Raw genomic sequence first — 17,819 nt, 5'->3', positions numbered from 1 at the left:
TTTCCCCACATTTCCCGTCATATTGATATAGACTATCTACAGAGTAATCAAGAGCAGTTACTTGAGGGCATTGTAAGGAATTGACTTTCACTCTAAATAAGATGGAAAGCCCTTGGCAGTTTCAAACAGAGGAGCAAACTGTTCTGTGTTACATATTAAAAGATTTGCTGTATAGAGCATAGGTAATAGAGGGCAGGAGATGAACAGTTATCCAATTAGCAGATTGTTGCAGTAGTGAAGTTGAGAAATGTTGATCACATGCATCAAGGGAGTGGCATTCAAGATGGTGATAAATGGTTGGATTCTACATATATTTTGAGAGTAAAGACAGCATGATTTCCTGATAGGTTAAATGTGGGGTGAAGAGAGAAAACACAAGGATGACTCAAATTCATTGGTGTGAACAACTAGAAGAATGAAGTTACCATTTCTTAATTTGGAAAGACAGATTAGGTGTTAAATTTTGGTTGTGTTAATAAGGAGATGTATTCTAGCAAACTACATAGCATTAACAAATAGGCAGTTAGATACACATTTGTAGAGTTAAGGGGAGTAGTCAGGCTGGGAGCATCAGTGTACAGAGGATTCTTAAAACCATGAGACATAAAAAGATCATCAAGGAAATACATCTAAATAAAGAAGAGAAAAATTCTGAGTAACTCCAAATGTTCAAGGTAAAGGATAAGTGGTCAGTAAGGGAGAAGGAACCAAGAGTGTGCAACATCTGGGAAGTCATGGGTTAAAAGTGGTATTAACGAGGAGAGAGCAATCAACTATAGCAAATGCAGTTTGATTGATGGTCAGTAAGATAAATTTGACCATTGGGTTTAGCAACACCATTGGTCACCATGACAAAGGGTATTTTCAGTAGTTGGGATAAAAGCTTGTGTGGGATGGGTTTAAAAAGAAAAATAGGATAAAGATTGACTATGGAAATTATAAACAACTTTTTCTGAGGAACTTTGCTGTAAAGAAATGGGATAGTAGCTAGAGAGGGCTGCAGGGTCAAGATAAATTTTTGGTTTAAGGTTGAAATTTCAGTATGTTTTAATTCTGAGATAATCCAATACAAAGGAAAAATGTATGAGTCAAGATAGAGATGGGAAGATTACTGGAGCAATGTTCCTAAAGTCCAAAGGAGATGGAATTTGCTGCATATGGGACACCTTCATATGAGAATACTCGAAAACACAGAGATGACCAGAAGCAGAGCCCGAACTATGATGGATCCAGACAAGAACTCATTAGAGAATTAGGTGAATCTTCAGTTGACTATAATGTCTTAAAGTAACTCTTTTGTAGTACACAGTGGATATATAACAAAACCCCCCTTTTTATATTACTTCTAGTTGAACTTCTGGTGGTCAGGTTCATATACTGAAAATAGATATGTGATTGTCAATGTCGGATGAAAGTGCAATTCCTCTCAACTGATCCCCTTTTAAATTTACAGAACTCAATTTGTACATGACTCTTAAAAACTCTATTTTGTGCAAGTTAAATGTGTCATATAAAATGCAATGACAAGTTGTAACCTGTGATACCATGGAAGTCAGTATACTGACATGCTATGCCATGCTGAGCAAGTAGCCTCCCACCCACAGATGATCCGCATTATTAAATGTTGGACAGGGAAATGAGTTTCAGAATAAGCAAATCAGAGCCTGAGTTTTTCTAAAGTGTGAGTGTTTGTTTGCGTATGTGTGTGTGTACATGCACATGCATTCATGCTATTTCAGATGTTAATAGGCAGAAGGGAAAAGATTCTTGCTCCATGCTTTCCCCATATGTAATTTGTAGGGAGAAGATGTTCTAAAGATTAGAGCTTTCACAGAATAATTAGGAGAATGTGGGAATTTTCATATTCATTCACTGTATTGACTGAATGGAGGATTCTCTTAGAACCAAGCAAATAGAGATTCTCTCTATATGTGTGAGAATGAATTTGACTGCATATAGACATTAGACAAATTTCCTGAAACTGTAGAATTAAGGGAAATCTTAAATTAGTAGATTTTCTAAGAGAATGTTGAATACTACTTGGAATATAATCATTGTCTATATTAGAAAAACCTCTCAGAAAATGTTCTTAATAAATTATTTCCACAACAAAGTTCTAGCACAGCAATTTAAGCAGGAGGACCACAAGTTATTGTAAAAATAAACCAGTAGCACATTAATTATACAATTTGGTGTATCATTTTTTTGTTTGTTTGTTTTCCTGCTAATTCTCAGTTAGGCTCAGTGTTTCATCAAACACTTATAGAAGCTTTATCCTGTATCAGACCCTGAACATAGATAAATGAAAAGAAGCAATTCTATCCGGAAGTTATCTAAATTTCAGTGAGGAAAGTCTGGAAATAGCCTCTTATAACAAAATAGTTTGTCAAAATAGGTGCTTAAAGTCAAGAGGAAACAGAAAACTGAAAGGTGTGATCTTTGCAAAACTTAGGATCACAATGAAGATAACAAGTCTTCGTTTGAGAAATTCTTCAATCCATCCTCCAATCCGCACCCCAGACAAAAAAAGCAGAAAAGTGTGTAACCAGGTGTTACTGCAGAGATCACTTCATTTATTCAAAGTAGGGCCAGAACAGAAGCAGCTGGCAGTGGCTCTCTGATTATTCTCTCCCAGGATAAAAGCCAAACTCCCTGCAGTTGCTTTACAAGGTCTTCCAGGATTTGGTGTCAGTTTCTGTGACTTAAACTCCTCCCAGCCTCATTCATTTTGCTCCAGCCACACTGGCTTCTTGCTGCCAAGTCTTCCAAGAACACTCCTTGGTCAGAGCCCTTGGCACTGTGTTCCTTCTTCCTGGAAGGTTCTTACCCCAGATTATCTACATGGCTCCCTCCCTCATCTTCTCCAAGGCTTTGCTCAAATATCTTCCCCAAAAGCCTTTTCCGACCAGCATCTTTTAAAGTGAGTGCAGCCACCCCCCACCCTCCCCACCGCCCGCCCCGCCATTGCTTGGTCTGGAATGCCCTTACTCTGTTCTAGTCAAATTTAAGCTACTCATCATCTTTCATCTCCTATAACTATTTAACCTACTGTAGCACTTTTTAAAGTACGCTTGTTCTGTATGTGTTTCCTCTCATTAGATTGTAAACTGCACAAAGAGAGGAGTTTTTGTGTGTCGGTGTACTACAAGGGCTGAAAGCAGTGCCAAATACATAAAGGACACGATCAATTTGTTAAAAGAATAAATGTTTGTAAAAACATTTCTTCAGTATTCTGATGTTGGATGGCAAGAAACTCATGCCCGTCGTAAGCATGTGATCAGTGTTGCACGTGTTGTTATATTAACCATGGTGAATTTAAAAGTGGTGTAAACCATGCAGCACCCAGAGGTGAGGAACCAATGCCAAACAGTTATCATACTGCTTTGGAAAATATATTTATTACATTTACAATACATATTTTCTCTCTCTGCATTAATTTATAGCAGGTTGTAGGAAATAAAAGTCAAATAGGAACCACAGTATAATTAATACATTCAGTAGATTTTGAGTACCAAATCAGTGCCAAGCACTGTTTTGCTGTATGGAATAGAGTGGAGGGTAAACAATACCTATAAGGATCATGCTGTCATGGCATTTACATTCTAGTGGGTTCCACGTTCTCTTTGCTCTTGATATTGTAAATAAATTTTAAAAATCAAGGACAGGTCTGAGATCATGCATTCAAGACAACTATGTAAAAAACAATGCATAGCAAAAATACACAAGGGGTGTGAGTAATAAGCAATATGGTGTTTGGTAAAAATTAAACAATGTTTTGAGCTCAGGATTTCCTTCCATACCTGCTATTCACATCAGTACTGATCTTAGAACAGGACTTGAGCATGTCAAACAAAGGAAAGTAGAGACACCTGCTGGAGTGACAGGGTGAGGAAACAGGAAGGAGACGATGACAAAGACTATGGCATTTCAATAAGGTCACAGAAAGAAAACGATCAAAATTATGAATAGACAAGAAAACTTTGACTGCTAATAAAGTGTCTTAGTAATGAATGTTTCTAGTGCTTTTATGATAAAATATAAAAGTGTAATAAAGAACAATTTAATATTTGGAGTATTTAATTCAAAATTATCAAGTGTTAATTGAAAATCCATTATTTTTAGCTACTGATAATTAAAGCAATTATAGAAGAGTTCAATCTCCCTTACAACATATTCTTGAGGTAAAATATACTGGAAAAGGCATTTTCCTCTTTCAAGAAATGAAATATCCAATATAAATTAGGAACAAATATTTGGGCTTCAGGAGACCTTATCATTTTGGATGGATTGGATTTATTTATTTTCCAGGAGATGTAACAATTAGATAGATCTATGAGGAATAGAGGATGAGGCCCCCCCGAGGTCAGGGTGGACGTGTTTTCTCAGTTTGCCCATGCTGTGCTAAAAAGCTGTTGTCTAAAGCAAAGGCAGCAAAAGAAAATGCATTAAAAAAAGAGGGGGGGAGGGAGGAGAGAGGGGGGCTCCTGTGAATTTATGAGAAGTGCATCACAAAGACAAATATTTCAGCCATGCAATTCCATTCGGCCTTTTCAGCTGTGTGTCCATAGCAAGTCAACGGCTAAATTGAAAAATCAATTCCAATTTAAATTATTGGAATAAAGAACACCAGGAGTCAGAGATAAAATGGCTTTGTTCTCTGAGATCCTTTTTAATTGGAAAGTTATTTCTTCAGGGTATTCTAATGGTTCTGCGGGAAGATTGCAAAATAAAGTTGATCGGCTGGGGGAAGGTTAATAGCTAATGTGCTTTCCTTGCTGCTCAGCAGCCTCCTGTCTTTATGACATCCCCCATCATATCTGGAAGGACTGAAGATTCTAAATCATTTGATACATGCAAGGACTGTATTTTCTCTTAGCCTTTCAAAAATCATCCCGAGGCTGGAACCTTGGCAGAGCCTTATAGCTTTTGCAGCCTTTCCAACTGGATTCACCTTTGCTTAGGAATGTCACAGGACCCCTTTCCTTCTTTCTTTCTTTCTTTCTTTCTTTCTTTCTTTCTTTCTTTCTTTCTTTCTTTCTTTCTTTCTTTCTTTCTTTCTTTCTTCCTTCCTTCCTTCCTTCCTTCCTTCCTTCCTTCCTTCCTTCCTTCCTTCCTTCCTTCCTTCCTTCCTTCCTTCCTTCCTTCCTTCCTTCCTTCCTTCCTTTCCCTCTCTCTCTCTCTCTCTCTCTCTCCCTCCCCTCCCTCCCTGCCTTCCTTTTATTTTTCTATTATTTTTTTTTAATTTTTTTTTCCTGTTGGGAATGCTTCTCTAACAATGAAGTGGTAATTAATGGAAAGAAAATATACTTGAAAGACGATACTACTAGTAAAAGTTCTGCTTTTTAATGACAGGGAAAAAGAGAAAAAAACTCCGTTGGCCTGAATTAAACAGAGGAAAAAAGTAGTTATAAACTTAGTGGATGGAGAACAAAGGTACAAAGATAGGACAAAGGAAGCAACATGATGTATATAAAAATATTAATAAATATTATCAAAAAGTTAATATTAAATACAGTGAGAAATCAAAGGTCATTAAAGAAGCTGCAGCCCACAGTTTAAAAACTAAAGTTTAATTAAACATGTAATAACCTTTGCTCTGCCTATAGAAAATTCTTTGGTGCAGATGTAGATTAAAAACCTTAAATGAGCATTTAATTTGAAATTAATAAAACAGTTATGGTAGGTGTTAGGAAAAGTTACTGAGGTTTGCTTAGTATATTTAATTACTGTAAAAGAGATAAATCTTGTTGCCATGTAATGAACTCAGAAGTGCAGATACAGTAAATATGTACTTACATTCTTGTTATTAATTGCATTAAATTTGTAAGAATATTTAGGAATTTAATTAGCATTTAATAAGATAGCTATAGCAAACTACAGTAGTTAGACATTAAATGTAAATTAATATTTTAGTAAATTGATATTAACTAATTAATTACTGTTTATTACATGGCAGCTAGATTTATCTTTTATAGACATATTAAATCTCAATTAAAATACCCTTTTAAAAGGGCACATTCAATTAAAAATAACATCCTATAAGAATTTCACAGCTTCATTCTCCTAGGATATGGGGTTCATCACTCTATCAAATCAAATAACCAAGTTGGTTTAGAAAGGGACCCAGTTGGGTCTATGCCTGAGTTGTTTAAGCAAACCTAGACCTACCCCAAGTAAAAAGGACTTATGAAAGTCATATATTTTCTTCTATTAAAGTTATAAGCATATATCAGTTTAGAAAAAACCTGACTCAAAAATATATCTCCACAGCAAATGTTACTGTGCTCAGAGGGTATTTCTTTGAGAAAAGTTAGTATGGGCTATTAAAATAATAGTGCTATTTATTATTTGTTATTTCCCCCTTTGCATGACTTCATATATCAGATAAAACATTGCAAATATTTAAAATCAAATTTTGCTCTAGGGAGGTTTAAAAAGATCATGAATTCAATAATGGGTCAATAGTCAAATGTATTAGACTGGAGGGGAAAGAAAATGAAAGAGAAGGAAATAAACAAGTTGAACTATTTTCTCATTGGGTCTATGTTGTTCTTGTCAATTTCTTAAATGTAGCACATGCACAATAAATATTATACAAACAGAATGTATAAAATCGTCCATAGCTGGCACCAAATAATCCCGGCAGGTACTTCATAGTTATTTTGAAATCTAATCTGAGACAAGATGAATTATCCATCCCCATGCTGGAGTAGACTTGCCTTATTTTAAGTCCTGTATCTTGTCCAAGGTGTAACACCTTTGAAAAGTCATATTACTATTACTGTAAATTACTGTTCTGTGCCTTGATGTCCTTTGCAATTAACAGACGATAGTACCTATTTGAGAGTTATCGTGAGGACTGAGTTAACAAATGTAAGGCACTTGAGAACAATACCTAGCACATAGAAAGAACTTGATAAATGCTTAGTTTTATTATAATCTCCAATTTAAAGTAGTGATGTTCTCTACAATTTGGAGCTAAATGTACATAAGATACATTATGTTCTAGCACACCAAAAACAGTTGGAAAACAAATTAGCTTATTTTTATCTATCGTTATCCCCTTAAATAATTAATCTCCATCAGCGTAAATATTTATCATTACCCACAAGTCATTTTTAGCAAAGTTATAAATAGAGCCCTATTTTTTTTTTTTTAGCCCACTGGCCCATGTGGGAATCGAACCGGCAGCCTTCGGAGTTAGGAGCACAAAGCTCTAACCGCCTGCACCACTGGGCCAGCCCAGCAAAGTTACAAATACTATGTGATTTTAATCTTTTTCTCATGAATCAATCCTTGAAGATCTTTTGTCATTTTTGTTCCTACAAATTTCAAGCATAATGAAGATATTAAATAAAACCTATCCTACATTGATTCTTGCTTCTCTCTACTAGATATCTAGCATCTCAGCTCAAAAAATAGCATTCATCATTATTTATTTATTTTTTTTAGTCAGTCTTGGGTCTTGTGACAATATTCCTATCTAAGCTAGATGAAATTAATTTTCAGTTAACATTGCCTGAAATCATTTTTGAAACAAAATCATTCCACTGTTTATAATGCTTACATATATTTCCCTCACTATGTGAAATTTGTTCATAAAATTTATTTATACAAAATAACTTAGTTTAAATTATAATTTAATATTAAATTGTATATCTAATATTCTGTGTTGTTAATTTTCTAAAACAATGAGCTTAAAACCAGCAAAAATAGTTTCTCATACTAGTCCACATTAGTCATGTAATTTACATTATTTTAGCTTACTTTTACTCTTCTGTAGCAGAAAAGCTGTGACAGAATAATCTTTTTAAAAACTTTTCAAATGTAGCATGCTGCTCAATTATACTGAACCGAACAACCAAATTCTTCTCTGTTACTTGTGTTTGGGTTAGATTTTTTTTCTTTTGCTTGGCACTTGGAAAGATTTATTTTTCTGAAATGAACATGTAAAGCAAATAAACTTTTAATATAAAAATCATTAGCCAAAAAGTTAAATTAAATGGGTAATGCTGTCTTCTGTTCTGTGAGCAATAGAAATGAGGACATTAATGAATGAATTAATGAATGAATAGAAATGAGGATTTAATACTCCTGATTAAAAGAATAAAAAGCAGTAAAAACAATAGATGGAAAAGGCAAGTCCGTGGAGGTGTGCTGTGTTATATCTTTGATACTTCATCAGTCTCAGCTGATTCAACCTTGGGCTTTAGAAATGTAAGACTGAGCTCTATGACAGTAAAGAACTAAACAATAAAAATAAAAAATAAAGAGCATCTGAAAGATGTGCAGAATAAAAAATTATTTACTTAAGATGAAAAAGAGTAAAGCTGAGGAGGAAAACAGCAAACATTTGATCAGAGAAGTTATTCAGGGGGAAAAAGAAGAGGGGAAAAGGGGTACAGGATGTCCTTTGTGCTTTGAATGCTGAGATGTGGGTTTGATGTTAACTGAAAGGCATAAGGGGAGGACAATGATTTCCATCACTAATATTTTGAGTGCATCCTATCAGAGTTTTACAAAGAGAAGAAAAACAGAATTAAGACAATGAGCTAATTGCTCTGAGAATCAACCTAAAATACCTGCAAGGTGAAGGGTAAACAAGGAGAACCTGAAGTCACCAGTAATGACAAAAAAATTTGGAAGAGGACAAAATAGAATGCCTAACTTAGAGGGACGTTTTGGACTATAGGTCTGCTCCCATGGGAGAGGAAGTAAACTGTTGCTCCCATATCCCCTTTGGCCCATAGACTAGGCCATAAAGCACATTTTTCCTCAACTGTGTCCTCATTCATCCCTTGCCATTTGTGGGTACCTCTTTACCTATTTCTATCCTGGGTCTGTCCTTTACGTTCAAGTGCTTCAATTTCACATTCTTCCAACATTCTTAGCTCTGCTGGCTTGGTGCTCCTCAAATAATATTCTCTCTCTCGTTTATCCAACTTTTGGACACCTCTTATGCTACCACATCCAAGAGGGTACATAAAACACTATCTTATCATGCCCTGATTTGCCAGCCACAAAAACACCGTCCACATTTCATATGCTGCCCCTGGTGGCAGCATTAGAGAAGGAAAATGCTGGCGAAAGAAATCCTTGGCATCATGCAGTCAACACCTATCACAGAGTTAAAGGCAATAGCATACTCATAACTGGAGATTAAACTTTGAGTGGGTTATCAGAGAGAGATTTCACAGAGAACTACACAGAGTGCCCTTTCAAATATACATGAAAACAACAACTCCCTCCCTGCTCTGCCCATGCCATTTACATGTCACAGGTTTGTGCCTTTTGCCAGTTCTGTAGGACTAGCATGCATATCAGCAAGTGGTGCACAAGTACCTCTTCTCCAGGCTTCAGTCTCAGAACACTGACGTAATTTTGTTGAGGGAAGTGTAGTCATCTAGATCAGCAAAGAGCCCGAGTCTGTTATAAAAGTTTCTTAATCTGAGAATAATATATATATATATATTTTTTTTTTTTTCACTTTACATTTGAATGAGATTCCTAGTTGTTTACTTATTGTTGTGTTGAGATTGCAACAAGGGGACCAAGGGTTTCCAGAAAGACAGTATTACCCAGTAAAATGTGAAATACACACAGTTCTGAAAAATACAGTGTAAGTTGACTTCAGGAGTAGCGGCACATCCCAAAAGACTACCGGAAAAATATGACTGATGCATGGATATCAGAGCTGCAGCTCAAAGGCTGGGTTTGCTCTGAGGGTGAGGATAGGTATAAGATATCTAAGTGATAGGAAGGAGCTCTGTATCTGATGGTGGGCGAGTTGGGAAAACCAGGGCAGCTGAGGAATAAATTTAGGACTACTAAAACTGTGCACTTCAAACATAACTTCTTTCTAAGCATTTGGAGATACTGAGGAAGAATTTTATCCTACCTAAAACTTGAGCACTCATGACAGTCAGAACAGTTTTTTCTCTAAAGGAAGTCAACATGGAAAACCACTTTCCTTCTTGGTGAGATGCTAGCAAAAGATAGAACATGAGAAATCAGGTAAGAAACCTTTAGTTTGAAATCTAAATTAGGCCTTAAGTATCTATTTACATAATTCAAAGAGAGGTTACATTTTTTTTTTTACCACATTCACCTACTTTATAACTCTTTAATAATGAAAATAGGCATGCAGTTTGTCACTGGCAAAAGGCACTGGACAAGAGAAAGTGTACGGGATGGACTCCAGGTAATATTTTCATCACCAAAACTTGAAGCCTAACCCCTGTAGAATATACAAAAACATGGTAAAGAATAATTGTGATGTTTCCTTGCCCCCACTCCCCACCATACTCTAAATTATATTACAACACTGACTATAGAATGCATAATTGATTTGAAAACAGTTGGGACACAGGAAGAAAATAGAAATGACGTTTCTTTTAATGAAATCAGAAGTGATACCAAATGGAAGTTTTTTAGAGGAGTTCTTAAAATCTGTGTGAATCGCTAAGTGACACATGTAGAACTGGGGTGGGGAGAATTGTCTTTCCTCTGTCTACTATCAAGTTCACAGAATATTCTGAAACAGATCAAACTTGAGGGGCATTATATTAGAGGGAAAATGCAGTGCAAATAACAAAATAAATACAAATATGTAACATTTACTTTGACTTACAGTACGTTTGTTTATAATAAAGTGGACTTCCAACCCAATATTTGTGTGACCATTCATGTTGTTGAACTGATTACTTTTGTTTGCAAAACAAGTCTTCAGTCTCTAAGTAAATGAATATATATACATATATATAGTATATACATATATATATGTATATATGTATACATATAGTATATATGTATGTATAATATACATATATATTCATTTATACATATATACATATATACAAATATATGTATATATATTCATATATATATACATATATATGGTGATTCACTTCATGTAAATGAATATATATACATATATACATATATATACATATATACATATATAGTGTATATATAGTATATATATATGTATGTATAATATACATATATATTTATTTATACATATATACAAATATATGTATATATATATTCACATATGTACATATATATATGGTGATTCACTTCAATTTTAAGATACTGGAAGACACTAAGCACCATATTGACTCTAACTGGATAGAGTCATATATGAGAGTTTATAACTCTAATAGTTACAAAATTTAAAAATGCCTTTCCCTAAACTGTAAATATCTTTAGGTAGGATTACTTTTATTAATTTATATATTAAAACTCTGCTAGAACATTTCACCTTTTAGTCCTCTTTAAAATTTTTAATCATAAATTTTTAACTAATATTCTTTATTAGATTTATTCTATGCTTGACACATACATGCAAATTACCCATTAATAGTAGCAGAAATAAAAATTTATGTGTATTCATTGACAGGAGAATAAAATCCTTCATATCATATTTTCAAATATAGGATTTTAACTTCTGAGGATATATTTGATCAGAGCAGAAAAGCAGCCTGATGAGTAACGTTATGATTGATAATACATTGCAATTCATAATTGATAGAATCTTAGATCTGCCAGTGCAGCAAAAGGTCATTTTGAAATTTGATGGGGGCTAGAACATGGGATAAGTTCGAAATGATATTGTATCCTGTAAAGAAGGAAGATTCTGACACAAATCAACTAATTCATATTAAATTAAAAAAATATCTTGGAAAGCATAGTAATTAACATCAAGTTTCCAGAACTTGACATTCCACGCAAATGTCATTCCCCAGGCTATTATAAAGGATTAAGAGTGTCCTTTCACTGTCAAACTGATAGGTGCTACTGAAGAACTGCTGGAGAAGAAAGCAGATTCCTGGTGAGATTTTGGATTTAAATAGTAGATTATGCCATTTATTTCTTTTTCTGTCTTAGGAAAATAATTCTAAATCGTGTTCCCTTCTTTTTATAACTTGAAGATAGTATGCACTCATGTACATTTCTCTGCATTAAAAATAAATCAAAATAAATATTGAAGAACAGTTAAAAATGTTTTTGCAGCATTCTCTGGGAGATGAGGGAGAGTTCAAGTGGTATATTTATACCATTTCATTACAATATTTCACCTTCTGGAAAGGAAAACATTTTCCCCATGAGTTAGCACCTTCATGGCCCAAATAAGCCTCCAACCTTTTTCCAATCTAAAACTGCATCTACTTGTATAGAGAAAGAGCATCAATCACGAGCCAGCCCGAAGAGTCACATCAAAAACCAACCTATAGAATGAAGGTTGGATCTGTTACAGCAAGTTGTCAATACCTAAATTCTTTATAATTATGATCAATGTTTATCATCCTCAATCACCTTTTCCCTCACACATATTAGTGAGGAACTCTTGACCACACAAAAACAAAACAAAATAGAATAAAGACCAAAACACTTCAAACATGTACACAATGAAGTTCTAAGACATTATCCCTACCAAGTCCCAATATTGGATTTCACACACATATTTAAACTACTCATTCCCAAAACAAAGTTCCCCCTATCATAATTAACTCCTAATCCTTCACCCTATAGTGAAGATAGTACTTTGCACATCTGTTCCTTGGACCCAATCTCTCCACATTTGCCTCCATCTTGCACTCTGCTCTGAACTCTGGATCCATATACTTTGTACTCCTATATTCTAAAACTCTTCTCTGAATACTACTTTCTCTTAGTAGAGTTAAAACTAGCTTCCTTCTGTGCTTCTTAAATGGGAGTTTTCTTCTTGCATTTGGCTTAAAAATGATATTAGTGTCATCTTTTCTATTCATGGCCCAGATCATTAAATCTCCTTCAGTCTTCTAAAAACCCCTGCTCTTCACAGACACACACACAAACACACACACACGAATGATGTGAGTTCTACATTAAATATTTTGTTGATAAAACTTAAAGGAAATTGAATAAATGTAGCTATATAACACATTCATAAATTAGAAAGCTTTATATGGTTAAGAAATACATTCTCCACAATTTGATTAAATTCAAGTTTACCTCGATCATAATCGGAGCACATTTTTGGAGAAATTCACTAGCTGATTCCAAAATTTACATGGGATTCCAAGGACATAGAATGGATAATCTTTAATAACATAATAAATTTAGAATATTATACTGCCTGTCTTAGTAAGACGCTATGCTAGTCAAGACAGTATAACATTGGCATAACATTTTTCCAGATTATTGGAATGAAATTAAGAGCCCAGAAATAGGATTGTACTTGATTGTTGATGAAGGAACTAAAGTAAAGAAACCCATTGGGAAAGAAAAGTCTTTTCTAAAAGTGGGTCTGAATCACCTGTATGTTCATATAGGGAAGAAGGGCAAGGAGAAGAAAGACAAGGAGAAAAAGAAGGAAGAGGAGGAGAAGGAGAAGAATGTGAAGAACAAGAGGAAGAGACAGAGGAGGGAGATGAGTGGGGAAAAGGGTGGAGGAGGAGAGATGGGAAGGGGAAAGAATGGCAACAGGAAAGAATGGTAGGGGCAGAGGGAAGGGCCAATGGAAATCTTTGATCCTTATTTCATACAAAATACAAAAATTTATTTGAGATGTGTTCTAGACCTAGATTTAAAAGCTTAAACAATAAAGTATTTAAAGAAAACAATAATATATTTTATTTACTTAGGGTAATCCAGGATTTTTAGAAATAAAACAGAACGTAATGATCACTATGATAATAATCATTATCATTATAATAATTGTTAAAGAAAAAATGTAAATTAGATTTTATAAAAATTAAAAGTTCTATTCACAATAGACAAAAAACAGAAAAACAAAAACAAAAACAAGCATCCATCATCAGATCCAGGGATAAAGAAAACATGGTATAGATATACAATGGAATTAGTAGTCATAAAAAAATAAAGTACTCATATAAGCAACATAAGTAAAACTCAAAAACATTATGCTAAATAAAAGATGCCAGACACAAAGGGACACATATTGCATTGTCCTATTTACATTAAATATCCAGAATAGATAAATCCATAAAGACAAGCAGATCAGTTATTGTCAGAGGCTGGAAAGAGGGAGGAAATAAGGAGTTACTGCCTGATGGGCATGAGGTTTTCATTTGGAGTGATGGAAATGTTTTGGAACCAGATAGAGGCAGTAGCTGCACAAATTGTGAATGTAGTAAATGTCAATGAATTATACACTTTTAAATGGATAATTTTATGTTATAAGAAATACACCTCAATTTAAAAAAAGTAACAAAACATATTAAAATCTTCTGCTCACCAAAATATCATTAAGAAAATCAAAACCAAAGTAACAGTGTGAAAAAAAAAAATGTTTTTCCCCACATATATATCCGGCAAAGATTTTCTATCTTGGCTATATAAAGAACTTCTATAACTTACTAATAAAAAAGACAGACAACTCCATTTAAAACACCGAGTAAAACTCTTAGACACTGTAGAAAATAAAATGTACAATGGCCAATAATTGCATGAAGAAATGATCTAATGATTACCGAAGGGATTGCAAAGTCACACCACAATGAGTTACCACAACATAGCAATCAGAATGGCTTCAATTAAAACACTGACAATACCAAATATTGACAAGAAGATGGAGAAATACAAACTTTCATACTTTGCTAACAGAAGTACAGAGTACCTAGCACTGAACTGAACTGGCAATTAAAAAATAAATAAATAAATAGATATAAGTTCCCCTGTGGTCCAACAATTCCAGTCCTAGATTTCTGTCTAAGAAAATGTAATGAAGCACATGTAAAATACAGACAAAGAAACAAAGAAAATTATACTTGACAAACAATGTTCACAGCAACTTTACTCATAATGCCCCAAAACTGAAAAGAGCCACTCATGAAGAGAATGGATAGCCAAATATAAACATCTATATATTCCCATAATAGAATACTGCCCAGGAATAAAAATAACCACACTTTTACTACACATAATAACATGCATACATCTTCAAATCAATATGACAAATAAAAAAGTAAAAAAAAACTTGACCTAAAACAATATACATCATAGGATTCCTCTTATACAAATTTCTAGGGCAGGTAAAACCAATCATTGGTGAAGAAAATTATAGCCATTGATGCCTCTGTGGAGACGGAGGGAACTTTCTGGGGTAATGATGAGAGTTTATACCTAAAAGAGGTTTGGTTTACACAGATTTGTGTATTTGATAAACCTTTCATTAACCTCAGGAACTCATTGCTAGTGAGAAAGTAAATTGTTATAAACACGTTAAAATCCATGTGTATTATTTCCTAATATTGAAGAAATGTGTATGCTCTAACCCACTAATTAACTGCACTATCAAATATATAACTATAATAAATACATCTTATATGCACCAGGATATATGCATAAGAATATTCAAAGAATTGTTTACAATTGATTGAAACTGGAAACAACCTAAATGACCAACAATAGTGGAATAGATAAATTGCTGTATAAAAAAAATACACAGCAATGCAAATGAATGAACTATAGCTACACCCAACAGTGTTGATCTTACAAATGTAATTTTGAAAGGAAAAACAAAGACACAAAATATCAATACAGAGCGATGCCATTTTTACAAGTTCTAAAAACAGGAAAAACTAAACTATGTTATTTCAAGAAGCATTCATAAATGTTAAAACTATTTTTAAAAAAGCAATAGTATTAATGTAAAAGCTAACCCATTGGTTGGAGGGGATTTATTGAGAAAAAATACAAATTGTGGGAAAACTACTGAAATGCAGGTGATGTCTTAATTTTTAACCTTCTTGAAATTTACTTGGATTGGTATTATGCGTATAAAATTTTAATCTATAAAGTTAATTTTAAAGTGAAAATCCTTGATAAATCTTGTATCACACCCTTTTTTTATTCCTACACATTTGTATTCCTCACTTACTGCGTTTTAGAGAGTGAATGGGTATAAGGTCAACATGTTACTATTTTTAAAAAGCATAATTAACTAATTAATTAATATGCATCTTTATATATATATATATATATATATATATATATATATATATATATATATATATATATTCCAGTGATTGATATCATTGCTAAGATATCCTTATAGACTATTAAAGTCATCTTAAATATAAAAAAAGTCAAGTAAATAGTTGAATCAGTGGGCTAACATATGAGTCTTGTGTGAATGAGATGAAAGATACTTTTATTTTGTTTCCTGAGCGAATTTGTTTCCTGAAGTTATATTGCAGTTATCATCTTGCTCAAAATTATCTCATAATGTTTAACATATCCTTTTTATGTTTGTGTACTGAAGCTCCTTTTAATACAGCTTGGTCTCCCTAGTTTTGTATATATGTGTCAGATAAAATATTTTTAAATGATAAATGGAAGAAATCAAGTATCATTTTGAATGCTTGGTATTTCAGACTCCAACACCAATGCTAAAATGTTAAAGGAAGTAGATTGGGGAGTTCTTCACTGTTGTTTTCTTTTCATAGGAAGAGAACCTGAAAATAAACAACTTTTGTATCTACTTGCTTGGCACCTCAATTCGATTTTGAACTGATAGCTGTTTGACATTCCATGATGAATAGTATGTGGTCAACTATTTCAGATTTTTCTGTTACTAGAATTACTAATGTAAGGATGGGTTATTATTAGCTAAAGCTTTTATTTCCTAAGATTAGGTAAAATGAAAAGGGTTATTTCTGTTGATACACCCCATTTCACATTGCAATGCAACTATTGAACTGAAAAGGTCCTTAGATTTCTATTTGAATGGTCAAGGAATGGCTGATTATGTGTCATTGGCCTTTAAAGGGCCAGTGGCACTAATAGTCAAAACAAAGTTACTCATTTAATAATTCTATAGTGTAAAGGTGTATTTAAATTTTATTTTTCTTTTCATCGAAACAAATGATTTGCAATGATACTGAAAGACTTCAAGATACTTTTAAAAAACCATGAAGTACAAACACTGTATTATCTCTGGATAATGTCAAATGCAATTTTATATTTATATTTAAAACAATACTTGCTTAAAACATTGGCCAAATGTATTTCTATTAATTATTCTGCAATCATCTCCATTTAGAACTATGTATCAGCATTTGCCATTATTGGCATCCACTACCTTATCTAACAGCATATTGCCAGCCACTTTTTGAGAAAGAATACAATTGGTTTAAGAAACACCAAGATATTTTTCCTGGGAGTAAAAATGTAGCAACATAGTTTATGGTGAAGGTGTTCTATGAGAACAAGGGGATTCTTCTGTGGGTGAACAAGGCTTTAGTTCTACACCTGCCATACTTAGCACAAATAATTGAATCCATATGATGCCAATATTATCAAACATCATCATGTGCCTATTGTTGTAAATAGTATTGTACATGAAATAAAATATACATTTCTGGAAAACAATGCTGTAATTTCTCTGTATCATAATTGCATGGGTATATAGAAATCACTACTAAATCCAGCACTTCTAAAGAAAGCAGTTGTATCATTTAATGAAATGATAACCTTAAATAACATTTGGACAACAGGTTAAAAAACATATGAACTAAAAAGAGTACTATTATAGTTATGTAAGTAGTTGATTTGAATACATACTATATTTTTGTACTTGCAATTGAATAACTATGTTTTAAAAGTTGGACAAATATATGAATATGCCCCGAAAACATAATATCCAGCCAATTTAATAATTATGAATTTTTTAACTATTGCAATAAAAAAAAGCATTCAATAATAATTAATCTGTATGTATAATGAAAATAAAATAAAGGTCAGTTGCATTACTTCTCATACTCAAAAATCATTAAAAATTAAATCAGGAAATATGCGTTGATAATATTTAA

The sequence above is a fragment of the Rhinolophus hipposideros genome, assembly GCF_964194185.1.
Source record: "Rhinolophus hipposideros genome assembly, chromosome: 4".
Classification (NCBI taxonomy): domain Eukaryota; kingdom Metazoa; phylum Chordata; class Mammalia; order Chiroptera; family Rhinolophidae; genus Rhinolophus; species Rhinolophus hipposideros.
Note: the sequence above shows the minus strand (reverse complement) of the source record.